The sequence below is a fragment of the Peromyscus maniculatus genome, chromosome 18 (assembly GCF_049852395.1).
Source record: "Peromyscus maniculatus bairdii isolate BWxNUB_F1_BW_parent chromosome 18, HU_Pman_BW_mat_3.1, whole genome shotgun sequence".
Taxonomy (NCBI): Eukaryota; Metazoa; Chordata; class Mammalia; order Rodentia; family Cricetidae; genus Peromyscus; species Peromyscus maniculatus.
This window is the reverse complement of record NC_134869.1, coordinates 45314714-45335089: the sequence shown is the minus strand read 5'-3', so window position 1 is coordinate 45335089 and position 20376 is coordinate 45314714. Positions and strand designations below refer to the sequence as shown.

Sequence of the window (20376 nt, the reverse complement as noted above, 5' to 3'; positions counted from 1 at the left end):
TTCAGATGAAAGCTTGAATCCATTTTATTCACTGGCAAAGGATTTAAAAATCTAAGGAGCATTTGTCTGCATTAGACTAGACTTTTCCTTTAATCTGACCAAGTTGCCATGAGTTATAACCTTGGCAGTTAAGAAGCAAAGGCAAGCAAAGGAAAAGTGAGCAGATTTGAGTCAGCCAGGCCTCAGGGGTGTGCTCTCCTACAGAAACAGTAGGATGCTCATTTATGACGAGAACTGGACGCTTGCTCCACAGTGAGACTCCCCAGCAAGGAGCAGGACTCCCGTGTCCAAGTCTGGACCAACCCTGCCTCTGTTGTTCAACGGCCAAACAGTCCCCAAAGTCCCCAAACCTCAGTAGTAATCATCTGTAAAATTGATAACCACAGAGTGGTCCAGCTAAGATTAGTAAGACGAATGCATGAGTGCACTGTGACCATGGAGAAGGCAGAGCCCACCGAAAGTACTTACTGATTGCTTTATTATTCATTTTTGAGTTACCTAAGTCCTGAGAATACTCAGAACATGACTGACTGTACTCATTTGTGGCAAGTTAGTCTCAGTCTACACCGTCACTTCTAAATCACATGTTCTTCCCTCAAAACAAACACAAAGCCTCAGATGCTCAAAGGATGAACAAAAAATTATTCTTTGAAATAATTTTCTTAGAATTTTGGTACCACAAATACTCATTTCTCTAAAATACTCATGATTTTCATTTTATAGTCTGATTATTCTTACTAATGCACACATAAGCACATATGTGTATATATCTATATATGTTAGTATACATGTATATATGTACATGTGTTAGTAACATATACATTAGTGTGTGTGTGTGTGTGTGTGTGTGTGTGTGTGTGTGTGTGTGTGTGTTGGTAACAAATCTACACATACTTGCCCACTTCTGTTGGGCTGACATATAAAATGCTGTCAATAATTATGAATAAATACATGATACGCTGAAATAGGAAAACTTCCATTTGTAAGTTTTACACATATTATAATTGTCAATAAATTTTACAAAATTTGCCTCTTTGGCTAACAACTCTAGCACTCAATTTTTCATATATAAATGAATTTAAACAATAAACTTTTACCCAGCCTGGTTCATTGTTTGATTTCTATTTCATATCTGTATTAGAAATGCCGGTTATTGCCATCCATTATTCTACTTGCTTCTAGATGGCACTAAAGAAATATGTCTAGACATGTTTGTGTCAAATGTCCCTAACTCCAGCTCACAGATAATAGACCCTATCAAGTTCAAGGGAAAAAAATAATAATGCTATTGAATGAATGCTATATTGGAAAGATTCCTCTCACTTGTCCACGTAGAAACTTAGAATCCTTAGGCTGACTAGGTTAGTCATTATCTCCATTTACTGAAGAAAGAAGATGAGTTGGATGGTGGTCAGGAAAGTTCTCTAAGGATGTAAATCTAGTTAAATTTGGAGCTGAGATAGTCAGGCAGTCTAGCTACTGATCTAATCATTCTATACACATTTGTTAACTAGTTTGTTTCTGCTATCTATACATGTGGCTAAGCCAATTGCAGTTTATATGTCAAGAATTTTAAGTAATCTATGGGGGGACTGAATCAGTGTGCTGTGGTAGATACTGGATGGGTGAGATCATTTCCTGTTGCAAATGCATGGCAAGTTTATGATGAACATCTTTATGGACGATTTTATCTGTTGCTTCCCCTGGTTCTTGCTTAAGAAGCTCTTATAAATGAGCATTGTTTGGATCTTTATCATGTGGGAATTATTAAAAGGGTGAGCTAAGTTGGGTTGCTAGTTAAGAATTTATGTTTCTTTCTGCCAGGGCCTAAGGCATTATCAAGCACAGTAGACTGTGGATCTTCTGAAACATGCTGGACTCCACCATCATTTGAAGAATGACTGTTGATTACAGATCCTCAGGTTATGTTTTTTTGTTCCCTTAGACAACTGCCAAGTTTACAAGTAGACTGGTTTCTCTGCATTTGCTAGGTGCCTCTCTTTATCTCTCTCCTTCCTCCCCTCCCCCCTCCCTCTTTTCCCCCCTCACACATTTGTCTCTGTCTCCATCTCCATGCCTCTCTCTCTCTCTCTCTCTCTCTCTCTCTCTCTCTCTCTCTCTCTCTCTCTCTCTCTCTCTCTCTCTCTCTCTCATATAGATGTATCATTTGGGCTTTGAGACTCCAGTGCACCAAATATCTAAGGAAAGAAACCTGAGAGATCCTTTTAACCACCCAGTTTCCCTTGCCAGTTAATTTTATCCTCTACATGTTTCATACTTTCTTATTGTTTTTCATATTTTATAAATGTTTAGATATTTTCAACAATGGAGTTTTGAACTACAAAGACCATCTTGCACAAATTAACTCCAGAAATAAACTGGCCAATCTGAAATAAAGAAGCATTTCTTGGGTCCTGATTTCAGGAAACATAGATCTTAAAGGGATCGTGACATGAAGGAAATCCCATCGCTATTTTCTATTTTATAGCTGAAGTCAAAAATATCTATGAGATACAGATCAAGACCAAGGGAAGCAAAGCTATTTCTAAAGAGGAACCAAGGTGGGGGCTAGGTCATGCACATTACCAAAGATGAAGCCTCATCATAAAGCTGTATGATCATGACATTTCGACACACTAGTGTTAGCTTGGACCAATTACAAAGGTACACACACACACACACACACACACACACACACACACACACACACACTGCATGTAAGCTATAGTTTTAGGACAAATGGCCATCTACATAGGGAAATGTGGCACTGGAGTATTTCTTCCTATGGTGGGAATAAATGAACACCAGAACAATCACTGAAAAATGATTCATTACATAAAAGTGTAGTACACAGAGGTGAAACACATGTAGGGTATCACTTTTCACTCTACCAACTGGAAGAGATGTAATCAGTGAAACACAAAAATAACAAACAGAAATAACACAACAGTAGGAACAATGAATTCATCTATTAAAATTTAGAACCGTTTGTGGAGATATACTATAAAGAAGTAGAAACAAAGTTTTAATCCAACATAATGTCACTGCAATATGTATATATAAAAACTATGCAAGATCTATATTACATGTAAAATTAAAGAAGTTAAAACCATCTAGAAAATGCACAAAGATTTATCAAGTACTTGATGATGGGAAAAGACAATTATAATCTGGCTTACTCTATCAATATATTGTGTGACTGAAGCATTTGACAAACTTCTGCATGTTTATTTTAAACAGCCCCAGTGAAAGAGAAGGCCGACTGCAACTTAAATTTTTCAAAGGAGAAGAAAAATGATGGTGGATTACGTGGCATCCCAGCAACATCTGAGTAGGTTGATAGTAATGTTTGAACATGTAATTAAATGGGTGCTTCTACCATCAGCTTCTGCTTCATTAGAAGACAGTTTTCTAGCTCACTTAACAACCTGTCTTTACCTTACCCCGCGCACTCGGTGACATACGTGAGAAGCTCAAAGGACACTCACAATCTTCTCTCTTTGAAAGCAGGGCTTAATGGGACTGGGGCATTCATTTTCCCATTTACTTCACCCTGAATAATCAGAGATCAAATGGGAAGTGACTGGGCAGCAGTGGAGGAAAAGTAGACAAGGTTATAAATATAAATATAAAATATATAAATATAAAAAGGCATGCATCCTCTGCACCATCCTCTGCCTCTGTCCCAGTCCAACACTAACTGGGGACATTTGAAAACATGCACTTATCTAGCTTCTGTGTGGAAAAAAAAATCTTGTAATAAAAATTAAATGCTGGGGGATGTCTTTCTGTACACTGTAAATAGATGTTGTTCCCATTGGCTAATAAATAAGCTGCTTTGGCCTATGGCAAGGCAGCTTAGAGGCAGGCGGGAAATCTAAGGAGAGAGGAAAGAAGAAAGGCAGAGGCAGAGAGATATGAGCCCCACTGCCCAAGAAGATGTCAGCAGACAGGTGATGCCACAGCCATGTGGCAACATATAGATTTATAGAAATGGGTTGATTTAAGATGAAAGAGCTCACTGGCAAGTGGCTAAAGCTATAAGTTATAGAGTTTGTAAATAACATTAAGCCTCTGAATGATTATTTTATAAGTGGCAGAGAGACCACAGGGCCAGATCGGATCAGAGGAACCTGGGACCAGAGAAAATTTAGGCTACAATTAAATAATAATTAAAAAAATGATCTTTGCATTCCTCACATTTGAAACAAACTTGTGTTCTGACCACATACTCTGTTTCCCTGTCATAATCTCTGTAATCTAACAATAAAAGGAGAACAGTTTGGAAATTCAGGCAAAGTCAAATTGATTAGAGGGTGTCCCAGAGAGCTAGGCAGACAAGACTAAATGTTAGAGAAAATAGAAGCATGGCTGTCAGTTAGAAAGAGGAATCCATACTTGGCCCAGGAGATGAGAAGGACATGAAGTTCAGGTAGCACAGAGACCTTCCCAGACATGATCTACTCTAAGATACCAGGATCTCAGCACCTGGGCAGGGAAGCAAGGACTCTGTTACCCAAGGAAAGAGACTAGAGGAAACATGGCACAATTCCAGAACTCACTGTGGGCTGCAAAGGCAGAAAACTCAATATAATCAATAGACTGTGTTGGGAGCTACCATAAACCAACCCCCAAAGCAGAGGGATGTGACATTGTGAAACACAGGTTATGAACACAGGCCTAGAATCCTCTCAATCTCTCTCCCCCCTCCCTCTCTCTCCTTCTCTCCCCCTCTCCCCCTCTCTCTTTCTCTCCCCGCCCCTCTCTCTCTCTCTCTCTCTCTCTCTCACACACACACACACACACACACACAAATAGATGTCTAGACTTCAGGGAGAACTTAAGGGGCCCCTGGGCTAAAGCCTCACTACTAGAAGTTCTGCTGGGAGTGTAGCTCAATGGTAAAGCGCTCTCCAGTTCAAGCAATGTCTTGGGTTCAATTCCCAGCACTGGGGGGTGGGTAAGGTGGGGGAAGTCCCTCCAGTTGTCATTAAGGAGTACCACTCAAGGAGCTTTACAGTTCCTAGCAGAGAAAATTATACATTGTATCTCATACCAAACTGTACTTGGCTTAATAATGCCATCCCAAGCCAAGTGTGCATAGTCAAACAAACCAATGAATAAACCAAAAGCCACTGAGCTTAGAAACCAGGGTGAATGGTAAGTTGTTGAAAGGTAATATTGGGGATAATAAAAACTATGTGTTTCTTCCACTGTAGAGGGGTGAACTCTTGTGTGTTATCTGTTCCTCACTAATAATCCTGTGTGCTTCCTTTCTGTGGAAGTGTTTCTGTTAATTTTCTTCTTACTCCCAAATGCTTAAGGCTTCCACCTCTTCTACAAGGACCTCACTCATCTTCTCTAGCCAACTTCCTGTTTCTTTTTCCGTCATTGGAGACATACAACATTATTCTGCCCCGCAGACAGACATCAAGAACAGAGGCAATCAGAAGGGCCCATCCATAGTCACCAACTTTTCAGACTGATAGAACTGTAAAGACAAATGCCATCCCTTCTGAGATTCACAGGCAAGAAAAATATCTTCACCCCCTGGGCAAGGTCACACCTGACTCTTTAATGCTAATGCTGATGCAGACTGACAATATTGTGCTGTCTTAGTCTTTCATAAATACACCTCATTGTACAGCCAATAATTACCTGGACTTCTCAGAGGAAAGAGCTGTTATACTAAGTAGGAGATAATTTTCCAAGTTGACCTGTTTTGTTTTCCATCTAGAATTTGAACACTGAGTCTATAATCCTTGGAGACTCCCCTCTGGTAGCAAAACTCAGAATAACATACATAATCAATCCTGTTTCACGGACAGGTATTTTTGGCACCAACAAATCAAAATCTATTCAGTTTAGTTGAAGGGAAGAGAAAAAAATAAAAATACTGCTGAGGCTCAGAAAATGATTTTTCCAAATTAAAGTGTCAGAAACAAAGTTTTGTGTCCGACCTTCTCCTGCCCGTCTGTCTCCTGCCTTCCATCATCAGCCCCTTCTTTTCTGCACAAGGAAGCCACAGAAACTACTGTTCATCTTCCCCCAAAGAAGGGGCGGAGAAACCAGAATCCATTATCCCCAATGCCAGGCAACAGCACCGCATTGGCCCCTCCTAATATTTGTCTGTAAGGATTGGCCATAAAGAAATTGTCTAAGGGGGTGAGCTCAAGTCAATAGCGCACCAAGCTGCACAAGCAGGAAGGCTTCAGTTCAGATCTCCAAAACCTGGATAAAAAGCCAGACATGGCAGGCCTGAACATCTGTAACTGCAGTACTGGGTAGGAGAGAAGGAAAATACCGAAGCTCGCTGCCAGCCAGTCTAACCAATAGGTGAGCAACAGGTTTGGTGAGAGACCTTGTCTCGAAAATTGTGGAGAATGGTACAGGGTGACTCCCACATTGGCCTCTGGCCTCACACACATATATACATAGGCACATGCACCCATACACTCTATATGCCCCTGTCTCTTTCTCTCTGTCTCCCCCCTACCGTTCTCTTTCTCTTGCTTGTTCTCTCTCTCTCTCTCTCTCTCTCTCTCTCTCTCTCTCTCTCTCTCTCTCACACACACACACACACACACACACACACACACACACACACACATGTGCTTCACTGCCAGTCATAATAAGACCACTTGATAAAAACCACTTCCATTCTAGAAAGAATTCTACACCATAAGCGGGAGGAAGGAATGCGACATATAGAAGCCAACAATGTGGACAGACCCATCTTGCTGAGAGTCTCTTCAGTTTATTACTTATAGGTCACACCCATTTGGACCAATCATTTCTATACAGCTACCTACTCTTCACTTAAGAGTAAAATGAGTTACATCAGCCTAAGGCTTAGGATCTTCAAAATTAAGGTCCTGTGTTGTGCATAGAATTATTTATACATAGTCATTATATATAGTCACTATTTATATAAACACATATATGTTTATAATTCTACATCTGTATTGTTTATCAGTTAACTTGTCGTTTGTTAGAAAGGTATTGCTTTATGAAGGACATAATATGTAATCCCTTTTCTGCCAGTGATGTAGCAACCTAGACTTCTACTGCCCAGCTAAGGTGTTAAGTAGCTACACTTTCTGTCACCCATGGGCCCTGGATGTTTCAGCTGCCAGGAATATTGGCTAGGTATTAGCCTGTGGACTGTGGGGTCAGAACATCTAGTTTCAAACATCATCTTTATTATTTATAAACTTGGTGAACATTAGTGAATCATATTATGTTTTAATGTCTTGGTTCTGTTTCTAGGAAATCAGCAGAAGGAAATAACAATAGTCACTCCTAGGTGTATGGATTAGACAAAATAACACATGAAGTATTCAGAACGGTGCCCAAGAACTGTAACTCGTTATCATAATGGACTTGTTATATACACACATGCTTCTAACCCCCCTCCTTACCCAGTGACTGTCACTGCATAGGTGCCACACCGCCACCAGCCCAGGAGAGTGCTGTCTTACAGCTCCAAAGGCCAAGTCTGATATACATGGCTTCCTCACGGGGTGTGTGGACAGGCATGGAGCCTCGTAATTGGTCACTAAGAGGTCACAGGCCTAATTCAGAGAGTAATAAAGTTGTGACAACACAAAGAATACAAGGCAGAGGTACTTTCACTCTCAATGCAATATTAAAATAAATTCATAAGCAAGGGTGTTGTCCAAGAAAAAAATAGCTACTTGTATGGTGGTGAGTTCACTGTTTTCCCAAAATTCTTTCAGCTGAAGCCATTTTATAGTGTTTCACAGATTGAAGGGCATTCACTCATGAGCAATACTGAGCAAATACTAAGGTAAACAATTTTTAAGATTCTTTGATTTCATAATTCAATTTGTTAAGGTGAGACTATGTGAAGTAACCCATGGTACTAAATTGCAATTAACTCAACGCAAATCTGGAATTGTTAAAGAAGTCCCCCCTTTGGATCCTATATATCTGAGAAGGAAAGGGGCATGCCATGACATCCAGTTATATAAAGGTGAATGTGCATTGGAACAGGAAGTGCTTGTTAAAGAAAACCACTCTAAAAGTCTAAATATCTAAATCAGATATTTAGATTTCAGAAATCTAAAATCTAAATATCTAAATATCTAAAATTTAGAGATGATGGAAAGCAATGGGTTTGTAGAGATTTTCATTATAATCACTTTACAAGTATAAATATATAATAGGAAAAGAATCACAAAATTATTATATATTCCTAAATGTCTACACAGAAAATGAAGTCAATTTCCACGTCAAATATCATTCTAGTACCAAACCTGCTTTGGCTGCCCTGTCTCTGTCTGTGGACTGTTGTCATGTTCCCCATTCTGATGGCCTCTTACCTCCTAGAGACAAAGCTCAAATCAACTCTTTCTTTTATAAGTGGCTTTGGTCATGGTGTTTTATCACAGGAACTGAAAAGTAATCAGTATACCTACTATCACCCCTCATCAAGGAAGAATCAGGTCAGCATATCTTGGTGCCATGTTACAAGTTTGAGTGTTAAAATTACTACTTTAGATGCAGACTGAGATAGGTAGATAGATAGATAGATAGATAGATAGATAGATAGATAGATAGATAGATAGAGAGATAGAGAGATAGATATGAGAGAGAGAGAGAGAGAGAGAGAGAGAGAGAGAGAGAGAGAGAGAGAGAGAGAGAGAGAGAGAGAGAGAGACAGGCCTAGGACAGAATTAATAAATTCTAAAATGGCCCTCAATTCACTTTTGTCATTTTATACTATGCCTTAACTTGAAGCAGCATTCTCAGAACAATTAGAAAACTGAAATATCCATCCATTCTTGAATACTGAAGATGTGTTACATCCTGTTTATCAAATATTCATACAATATTTAAGTATGCAAAAATAAACACACAAATTTAAATAGTATGAAAATTTTTCATCTTTGATAAATGGTAAAATTGCTTTTAAATCACTTTATCACATATTAATAACTTATTGGTAAATCTATGTTTGCATAATTATCTTATATATCCATGTACCCAGGTCCACATAAAACTAATTCTAGGAGACAAAGTGTTACAAGTGGAAAAGGCTGAAGAAGCTCTCTTCTGAATGGCATTCTATAAAATTTAGAAAATGTAATTTTCTACCAAAATGGTATGCATGTCAAGTTTGGAAATGTTTATATTGTAGATTAAGTTGAATGGTACCCTAACCAAGTGCCATTTGATGAGTATATTAACAACAAGGGATGACATATATGTAATAAATGTGTGTGTGATGCCTGTATAAGTATCATGAGCAAATTACTTAAACAATGTATTCATACAACTAAAGATAGAATAAATTGATAATATGTGAATATTAAGCATTTATTCTTCATTTAATGGAGAAATGAGCCTAAGAACAATACTAAAACAAGGAGGTGATTTTGTCCTCATACCACACTATTAACTCAAAAATTATTCATTGGAAAACAGCAAATTGACAACTTAATCAGTCACCAAATAATGCCTTTATGCCATGACCTATAACAACGAAAACTTACAAAGTCTTATTTTAAATAAAATCTTCAACAGAATATGATTTTTTAACAGGCTGATGTACTAAAATATTCTACCAAGCCTGGGTAGAAATGAGCACTATTTATCTTCTAAATGACAGATGTTGGGGAAACTGTGGAAGGAAGCATGCTGTTTAAGCAATGCCACAGCTCTAGAAATGCCAGAATTAATTGCTAGGAACTCTACTTTTCCTCAGAATAAAAATGACCCAGTTCTTCTTCATCCTTCTTATTAAACATCCCTTCTTGCCACTCTGACCATCGGCCAAAGACAAACAACTGAACAACTAACCACGGAGTTAAATCTAGCACAGCCTTAAATATACATACACTAGGTCATTTTCCAAAATGACTGTCAGATGAAACAAAACTCAGCTAACAGTTATCCACTGTATGTGTAAGAAATAGCTAACACATTCTTTTTTCATTAAAACAGAGTGTCCATCAATGTTGGCATGAGCTGAAGAAAATGAGCTTATAAGAAAATAATACATATTTAGATTATTTTCGTGAACTGCCCAGAATGTCTGTGTTGAGGGAGAAATGAATTTTTATAGTTTTGGTTATCTAGTTCTATTTGGTCTTGCTCAAAATAATGGCCAAATGTTTGTGTTGAAAGCCAAAAGAAAGATTCCCATAAATGACCAAGATGCTTCCATGCTCAGTAAATGACAAGTGTCCCTAATTTTTCTACTATATGCCTAGTGAAACTCTGCACAATGAAATGTCTGCTCTATTTACACCTAAAGGTCAGAGACCTGAGGTGGCAAAGTTGCTTTAGACCCCATGCTGCTGGGTGTCCTTTACGCCTTTCTCTGTCGGTCTGGCTTCTGGGAACGATTAGGTTCCGACGACTGTTGTACGAGGCTTCCCCTTTCAGCGAAACTGAAGGGCCTTTCAGAGAATAGTCACCAGCCCTTGGCTAGAGTTAATGCCAAGAACTAACTGAGTCAAGGGTAGGAACCAGGTCAGGGTGTATAATGAGGGAGCAGCAGGCTCCAGCAGGCCCCCTTGGTGATTCTCTGGCACTGCGGAGCTAGCCGGGATGAATACTCTTTTGAGTACAGAGAAGTTTGTGAAAATATTGCCATTTACACAAACTTCTTTATTCTGGTTAGTTAGTACCTAGCTTTGCAAGTCCAGGAGTGGATTTTCAGAGCAATGGCAGCACCATCCATGATGCTCCTTGGGTATAAATAGTCACCAAGAGAAGCATGTCTGGTAACCGGGAGGGGGCTGTCATCGATGCAGATACTGTGACTGTACAGTGTCTATTTCACAGAAGTGTCTGCGAGAACTCTCCATCGGAATTTCCTCCAGTCGTGACACACTGGAAGAGAGTCTCTCAATAAACCTGCTTCCCACCCCGACAGGAAACCCTTCTGACATGTTCTAAAATAACAAAATGTAAAAGTCAGTGTGAAAAGAAGAAGAGGATTTTGTTCGTGGTAACTGCCATATTTAAGACGAGATTATACTGAAAATTTTAAACAAAATTATACTAAAATTATGTCACCGTGTGTGCATTAAGTTTCAGTACTGCAGGCTGTTAAGACACAGTCTGGAGATGTAGAACAGAAGATGGCCACTAAAAAGGAATGGGTAACCTCCACAGAACAGGAACTTGTCTCTCACAGTTAAGCGAGTCCAAGATGAAAGCACTGGCAGGTTCAGAGTCTGCACAGAGGCTACATTTCTTCCTCCAGAATGCTGCTTCGCTGGCGGCTGTGCCCTCCAAGAAGAGGAACACTGTGTTCTCTCTTGGCAGAAGGCAGAAGGGCAAGAGGCCCAGGGCCTGCAGGAAGCTTTAATCCCATTGACGAAGCAGGCACCCTCACAACCGAACCACCCGATGAAGGCCCTACTGCAGAACGCTGCCATGCCGGCTGCCATGTTCCCGCATACGGCCAAGCCACTACAGCCACAGCGGCAAATGATGCGCTTTCCCACAGTAAGGTTGGATTCTACCATAAAATAAAGTTAAAGCCATGACACTCTGATCATCTCATAGTATGCTGGTCCATTTTAATAACATGAGACGCATATCTAAACCACTTCTTTTTCAATCATTAATATGTGTGTGTGTGTGTGTGTGTGTGTGTGTGTGTGTGTGTGTGTGTGTGTGTGTGTTCCCTTGGATTCCAAACTATCTATTTAAAAGCATTTCTTGCCCTGGGATACAGTCTGGAACCATGTGCTTCCTGGAGGCTCCATTGTGTCTACTGTTTATGTGCTAATCCTACTTAGCATGATAAGAGACTGATCATGAATACTGGTCATAATCCTAAATGTTTCTAACTTGACCTTTTATTGCAATATTCATAGAAGAAGCCTTATCCATTCAGGGATACCTGCTTTACATAATTCCCTCTTGTGTAAATTACTGGTTTCAGTCCTTTGGTTTTTGTGAACAACTTGAAAAGAATGATTGTTTGAAAAAAAAAAAAAAAGGCATAATCTGTGATTTTGGCCAACCTTCAAAAGCATTCAATTAACAATGGAACATTTAAGAAAAACAAAACAAAACAAAACAGAAAGATTGTAAATAGGTAAATGTATGAGAATAAAGAATTTTTTAAAAATGGCGCATTTCTTGTTTTCCTTCTCAGCTCTCCCCTATAAAGCACTGTTCAGTGGGTAGTATGTAATTGTACCTGATAATTTCTCACACTTCCTTGACTGGCTATCTTTTGAGAGTCAAGAAAGTGATATTTTAATTGCAGTGCATGAAGCAAACATGTCTTAGTCTCTTTCCTTTGTTGCTGTGGTGAAATACTCTGAAAAAAAAAAAAAAAACAACTCAAGGAAGAAAGCGTTCCTCCTAACTCATAGTTGAAGGCGGTCACTGCAGCAGGAGCTCGAAGCAGGTGGTCACACTGATCCACAGTCAAGAAACAGCAATGTATGTGTCCTACTGCTCAGCTCCCCTGCTTTCTCCATTTATCCAGTCCAGGATGCCCTGTCCAGGAATAGTGCTGCCCAGAGTCAAGACTGGTCTTCACACATCAATTAACATAATTAAGTCAATCCCCCAGGGGAATACCTAAAGGCCCAAGTTACAGGTGATTTCTCTTTCACGGTGCCCATGATTTTCCTCTAGCATCGTATATATGCACAAAGAAGGAGGAGCCAATTCTATACAGGACGGAAGAACCCAGGAGACAGGGGAGGGGCTGTGCGTGTACAGACTTCTCAACCTTTTCCCTAACTCACCCGGGCGTTTCTATAACACATTTCAGAACGAGGCTGTGGTAACAATGAACAGAACTGTTGAGGATGCCAGATGGCTTGCAGAGTTGTGTGCGGCAATGGATCTCAAAAGCCCCACTTCCCAAGAGCTGGCAGAGAACAACATCGAATTCGTTAACCATCTTCTCTTTCTCACATTCTAATCCCGGACATCTAAGTGTGTAAATCCTTTTGAAAAAGCTTTCCGACACCAAGAGAGCACTGAAGAGTTAGGCATTATGATTCAGGAGCACACCTGTGCCAGTGCTGCCTGGGGAGAAAACATGGGAATCACCAAGGCTTTCTAGCAGCCAGCACAGTGACAGGTCCAGGCTCAATGAGTGTCCCTGTCTCATTTGAATAAGAATGAATTCTAGAATATGTCACATGAAATTCTCCTCCGGCCTCTGTACCTGTACACGCCTATGTGCACACACCACATGCTCATACTCACTGGCACACATACACACAAAAAATCATTAAACTTTGTAGACTATAATTCATGATCTGAGTCCATACCACAGAGGATATTAAGTACTATTTATTACTTAGAGACAAGGCCTAACAAAAAAAAAGAGATTAATAAAATGGGGAATAATTAAAAATATCTTGAGACTAAAACAATGTTGGCTAGAACAGTCACTCCTTAGAAAAAATGAAACATGAAAGACATATACATAAGAAATGTCATCATAAATATTGGTATATCTTAGCAAACAGTTATAATTAAATTTCTAAATAGATTAAATATTTTTAGAAGTAAATGTAGATAATAGACCCAGATTCTTAAGACAGACTAATAAATCTATGTTATTAATAAAAATGCAATTAAAAACAATAAATATCCATACATTTCCTCACTGGGTTATTTTTCTTGTGTTAATGGTATGTGTTACTTGAAAACTAATGATGAAAGAAAGTGATCAATCGCCATATGAGCTTCAGATCTGATATCTGCATGTCCTCCTGTGGCAGGTCATTATTGTGTGTAATTAATGTTCTCCCCATAGCCTGTTGGCCAGATTACTCTCCATAGAGATACTAATGCGGCCCACGGGACAACACTCATATTTTCATAGGCTCCCTGCAGCTTCTTCCCGTCACTCATTTTCTCTATCTCCATATTATTTGGTCAGATCTATGAGAGAGATGCTAACAGTTTTGTGGTATCTGACTCAAGTTCAGAAAAAAAAAAAAGAGGGGAGCTCCTACAGTAGACTCTCATCCAGCTAACTTCCCCAAGTTTCAGTTTCCAGTGATCAACTACAATCCAAAAGCAATAAATGCAAAATTTCAGGAATAAGCAACTCAGACATTTGAAATTAGATGGCATTCCAAGTGGTATGATGAAGTCTTTGCCAACCATGGCAGGAATTTTCACTGTCCAGTGTATCCACATAGTGTACGATGCTCGATGCTATGCTGGCACTCTGGTGCCTATGTTCAATGAACTTGAATTGTGTTTAACAATGCTCACACAGGCAAGAGGAGTGGTACTGACTGTCTAAACACACCAAAGAGTCGCCATAAATAGCTTATTTGAAGTGACAAGGCAAAAATATATATATGAAGGATGTATGTGGAGGAAATGCTGATCAATACTACTATTAGGTTAAGACGTCTACTGGGGTCTGGAAATGCATCCCCTGTGGATATGCAGGGGCTGCTGGCAGTAAGTTCCATTGATTCTTTTTCCTCTGAAAGCAGGTCTGGCTTTACAAAAACATATCAAGCACGTCAGTGATACACAATAGTTATGTGGAACCAACATGACTATTAGGAAGGGATATTACACTACACAAGATAAAAAAAAAAAAAAAGAAATCACAAACAGTTCAATGTCAAGAGGCAAAAAGCTGAGATAAGGAGTTGTGAAGAGTAACAGAGATAGAAAGAAAACAAATTCTCCTTCCTTAAAAGCCAGTATTTTTCAATGAAAATTTGCAGAAGCATCAGTATTAACAGCTGACTTAACATCTTCATATAGTGCAATGCTTTGGCTAGAAAAGAATTGAGTCTCAGGAAGAAACAAGCTAGAATATTCATTTTGCATTTTCTAAAGGTGTATTCCGATCTGTATCATAACTGCAAAAATTTCTCATTTGTTTCGTGGTAATGTTGTATAAAGAGATGTTCCTACTGGTTCTGTAGATCTAGTCCTTCCCATTGGCTGCTCAGTGCTTTCTTTGGTAAAATGGAGAGGAAAACATCTGCCTTACTGGACTATTGCACTTTTTTAGGAGATAAGATATAGGATGTTCTTGAAACAGGGCTGGTACACAGTTGGTAGGTAACATCTAGAATTTATCTTATTAGACATTAATAAGAAAAATATAAGTGTTCTAACCATCATGCCTATAGTTAGTGAAAACTGAGATAACAGTCCTGGTAATCAACAGAAAATTAACTTAGCAAATGAATAAAGTCATTAGAAAAATGATTGTCCACAAGTCTACACTTTAACATCATGTACTACTGAATAAAATGAAACTCTTACCTTAAAAATTCTACTAATTCAAATATTTCACATATTGAGCTTAAGGGACAGTGTTCTAGAAGAACATTTAAAAACACTCACAGGCAGTGGCTATAACAAATGCAGTAATATGACCCTTCTGTTAAGCAGACTTTTGCACTTATCCAAGTGCTCCCATTGTTTAGTTTTGTGGTACTTGAAATGACCACCTCCTCTTGACTTCACCAAGGACAGTCTCTTCTCTAGCTTCACTAATACCTGACATCTTCATCATAAGACACATGCCTTTCTGAAATTCTAGGGCAAACACTTAAAGTACAAAATAGTATGTGTCATACTTTGGAAGCTACCCAACTCTTCCCTGTGGACAGAGAAGTCTAGAACATATGGAGACACACTGGTGTAGCTGCTTAAAAACAGACAGCAGGCTGGATTCAGCCCCCCAAAAGCTGTAATTTGTCATCTATTGTTCAAGACAATATGTTCTCTGCTGTTCATTTTAACACAGCTCTACTTTTGATTTTTATCTTTAATTAGTGAACATAATATTTCCAAAAATAGTATCATGAAAGAGATGGAGCTAGAAAAGATTTTATTATATTTCCCCCCAAGCCTCTTTGCAGAATACTTTACCTAGAATCCTTAATTATTTACTCGTTTGCACTGATTTAAGATGTTGGAGGAAGAGCAAGACGCTATTTGCCTCTTCCCAGCCCTGAAATATCTGCTGAGGCAGCGACTCTCAGGACACTCTAATGGGTATCTTGTGTTTATGCTCCCTATCTGTAAACTAATATGATCTGTCTTACATGGTAGTAGAGATGAGAAGAGATGCTGTGTGTTAAGGAAGCAGACACATAGGAGGCGTGTAAATGGTATCAATAATCCTGTAGGTATATATTTTACATTCTCATGTGAGTAATTATTAAGTCATTGTAATACGATCATCTTCCTCTTTGTGGAGGTTCTTCAATGTGCTTCTGTGCACAATTACATTCTTGTGGAGGCTAAAAAGTTCCCCTCGAAATGCCCTTGAAATACCCAAATGTAAACACTAACCCTGAAAGCTAAATGAAAACTTCATGTGGGAAAATATTTGCAGTATTATATCAATAGTTGGGTATTCTCCTATATGCTCCCCAAACCAGAAATTTTTACATAGTGGAAAGGTGCATATTATTGGGAATTCAGTATGCTGTCTCTGTCTCAATCTTTCTATTTGGCTTAGGCTGTGAAACGCTGTCTTAAAACTCACAGACGGTTATGTGAAGAAAAGGATTCTTCATGAATAAAAAGGTTCTTCCTGAAAACACACCAGAAATATAATCAAATGAAAATTAAATGATCACATCAATCATTTACTAGTTAAAGATATTATTTACTCTCACAAAAACAAACCAAGAAATGGGCTTTTCTGACTGTTTTGAAAATGCGCTAGCTTGGCTCAAACAGCTCAGTCATTGCTAAGTTAAGAATTCAATGGAGATATACCTGCTCATTTCCAAAGTGTCTATCAAACATAACAGAAACTGAGAAAGCAGGAAAATGCTGAAAACAGAAACTGCAGAATGAGACAGACCACAGAGACAAGGCATCTTAGATTTATCAATAGCATGGGTCAGAGACGTAACTGTTAACTCTTTTTTTTTTTTTAATTATTCATAGAAGTACATAGGAAGAAAGCATTAACTGTTTCATTCACAATCATCGCTGGGAATCTAAAGCGGTATTTAGAAGAACGGTCTGAAAAAAAAGATCACATCCTCTACCTTTAGATGTGTCAAAAGCTTTCAGTGAAGTCCGTCTACTCTGTTCAGGTATCCACTGGCACCCACCACAAAAGGGTCCCGGCCCTCTACTGGCTTCTGCCATGCCTTCAAAGTAAACTGAGAAGAATGGGATTCTGAAATTACTCTCAGGCCCATAATGGTCCTCGCCTCTCTTGTGTTCATAATCGATAAGATTTTAGGATTTCCTTAAATTTTCTATCTCACTTTGAAAAGCTACCTTCACTTTTTTTTAAGATATTTATTAATTTTATTGTATGTGTATGTGGGGGTGTATCTGGGTGTATGTATGTGTACCACATGTATGCATTGCCCACAGAGGTAAGAAAGGCATCAGGTCCCCTGGATCTAGAGTTACAGACAGTTGTGAGCTGCTAACTGGGTGCTGGAAACCAAACCCAGGTCTTCTGAAGAGCAGCCAGTGCTCTTAAACCCCTGGGCCATCTCACTGACCCCCAAATACTGCCTCCGAATAGGAAGGAAAGTTTGCCATCCTTTCTAAATATGTAATAGACCCCAAATTACTATACTTCACTAGTTCCTTGTTTTCAACATTTCTCAGGGATTTTTTTCTTCTAAATTACTGAAAATGTACAGCAGCACTAATACAAAGTTAGATATGTTTTGAGGTTAACAGTCTAAATCCAGAGAGCTCTACCAAGATGATATGTAACCTTGACAAAATATTTTGGCCTGATGCATTAGTAATCTCACGAATAACCTAAGTGTATAAAAACAATAATTCCTAAAGTTTTTGAAGATCACAGATAAAGTACAGTAATTATAAATGACATACAGAAGTACTCAATAAAGAAAAGCTATCTTTATTCAAAGGTTATCTATCATATTTCTCCCTAACAACTTCCTTGGTCTCATATCTCTAAGCCCAATTATTACGCACATATATCCCAACCTCATTACTCTACAAAAGATAGTTTTTTATTGGTTACTATCTTAATTGGGCTTTCTATGGCTGCAATGAAACACCATGACCAAAATGCAGACTGGGAAGAAAAGGGATTATTTGGCTTACACTTCCATATCACTGTTCATGGTCTAAGGAAGTCAGGAAAGGAACTCAAACAGGGCAGGAACCTGGAGGCAGGAGCTGATGCAGAGGCCATGGAGGGGTGCTGCTTACTGGCTTGCTTCTCCTGGCTTGCTCATCCTGCTTTCTTATAGAACCCAGGACCACAAGCCCAGGCAGAGCAATACCCACAACAGACTGGGCCTGCCCCCATTGATCACAAATGGAGAAAAGGCCCTACAGCTGGAGCTCAGGGAGGCATTTCCTCAGCTGAGGCTCCATTCTAATGACTCCAGCTTGTGTCAAGTTGACACACAAACCAGTCAGTACAACGATTCCCTTGTCAATTTGACACACAAACATATAATTATTAACCCACAACACTTACTTTCTCATTTGTCCTCAAGATCCCATATTAAAAACATCAATAACCCAAAAGTTCCAATAGTATAAATGACTCAATGTCCAATTACCCAGGATTCACTATCTAGGATTCTCTCCCCTCTGCAGCACACACAGCTTATTTTCTAGCTCCAGCTGGCTCCACTGCACTGCTGCTGCTGTTCATGGTGGTCATCCCGTGATACCGGCATGTCCAAAATGCTGGGGTCTTCTGCTGCAACTAGGCTGCCCTTTCACCAATAGCCTCCCATCGGCTCTCCTTGTGGTGCCAAGACTCAGCTTCTTTGCATGACCCCTTCAGTCCTGGGCCTTCATCTGCTACTGAGGCTACATCTTCACTAACATCCTCTCCTGGCCTCTCACAGTGCCAAGTCTCCGCTGCTCTCCACGATCCCTTCAGGCCTTCAAAACCAGTACCACCTGGGTGACTCTCGCACATGACCAAGTCCAGCTACCAGTACAAAGTACAGCCTTGGCCACCTCTAGCACACAGCTTCTGTGTGCTCTCGGATAGCACTTCCCAGAAGATTTCACCTCAGTGATGTTGGCCTCCTCTCAATCTCCGCTAATTGCTTAGCTCCAGCCAACCAGCATCAACTGTCCCAGGAACATAAAGGTGTCACTCCTTTGGCTTGTCTCTTGTTAATCACAGCTGACTCTTCAGCCCCAACTAACCTGGGAGACAGAATCTTAATTCAAAATAGCAAACAGCCCTGGTGGCGTCTTTAAACTTCCCTCTGAAACTTCACAAGCCAGGCCTCCATCTTCTGCACTGCTCTCAATATCCTTATCTTCCCAGTTACTAAAGAACATCCCACAGAGCTCTTAACACTCAATGGCTCTTCTAGCCCAAAGTTCCAAAATCCTTCCACAAACCTTCCTCAAACACGGCCTGGTCTGTCACAGCAATACCCTACAACATTGGTACCAACTTGTCTTAGTTAGGGTTTCTATTGCTATGACCAAACACTGTGGCCAAAAAGCTATTTGGGGAGGAAAGGGTTTATTTGGCTTACACTTCACATCACAGTTCATCACTGAAGGAAGTCAGGACAGGAACTCAAAACAGTGCAGAATCCTGGAGGCAAGAGATGATGCAGAGGCCATGGAGGGGTGCTGCTTACTGGCTTGCTTTCCATGGCTTGCTCAGCCTGCTTTCTTATAGAACCCAGGACCAGGCAGAGATGGCACCACCCACCATGGGCTGGGCCCTCCCACATCACTCACTAATGAAGAAAATGCCTTACAGCTGGATCTTATGGAGGCATTGCATCCAGGGAGGCTCCTTTCACTCTGATGACTCCAGCTTATGTCAAGTTGGTACAAAACCAGCCAGTACAATTACCTAATTTCCAGTTAAATTCACAATTTAAAGTGCTGTTTCCTTCATTCCTCCCAGTGGTTTCTTCACTTGTTAATTCATTACCCTGAGGCCACACACAAGAGAATGCTTATTCTGTGACCATAAAAGAGTTCTTCCAGATGTAGACTCCATAGACACCTTGGTTTCATGCTTCCTGACCTTCCCACTTCACCTCACTAGATTATACTGATAATCAAATATGTCATGAAGAGCTGTTTAAATTGTTCAAAAAAAGTGCCATGACCCCTGAAGTCACAGGCATGTTTCGGGACTTCCCTAATCTTGAATGCTTCAGGAAGGCAATGTTCATGAAAAAGGGCCCTGCCAACTCACAGCAGAAGCAAATAGAAAAAAAGAAATGGGACTCTTAACCTGACAGAGGAAGCATAGGACTTGTAAGCTGTCACACCACAGATAGATACAGGGGTGTTCTGCTCAACTAAGAAGTACAATGTTATTTGGAAAGCTGCTCCAACCTATCCCAGGCCAGAGGAAATCTGAATGTAGAGTGTAAGCTCCACTCCGAAGCTGAAATTAATACTCGGAAGAAAAATACTAGA

At 39.7% G+C, this 20376-nt stretch overlaps 1 protein-coding gene across 5 annotated transcripts in view; it reads right to left on the bottom strand.

Annotated features, from left to right (window-relative positions):
• The window catches only part of Slc16a7 (solute carrier family 16 member 7), a 162524-nt gene that overhangs the window by 135877 nt on the left and 6271 nt on the right, over positions 1–20376 (bottom strand). For 2 of the 5 annotated variants that reach the window (XM_076554145.1, XM_076554144.1), the window contains exon 2: positions 3489–3553. The exons of the other annotated variants lie outside the window; for them this stretch is intronic. The gene's annotated coding sequence lies outside the window, so the exon portion shown is untranslated. The remainder of the gene's footprint in view (positions 1–3488; positions 3554–20376) is intronic. 5 annotated transcript variants of the gene reach the window in all.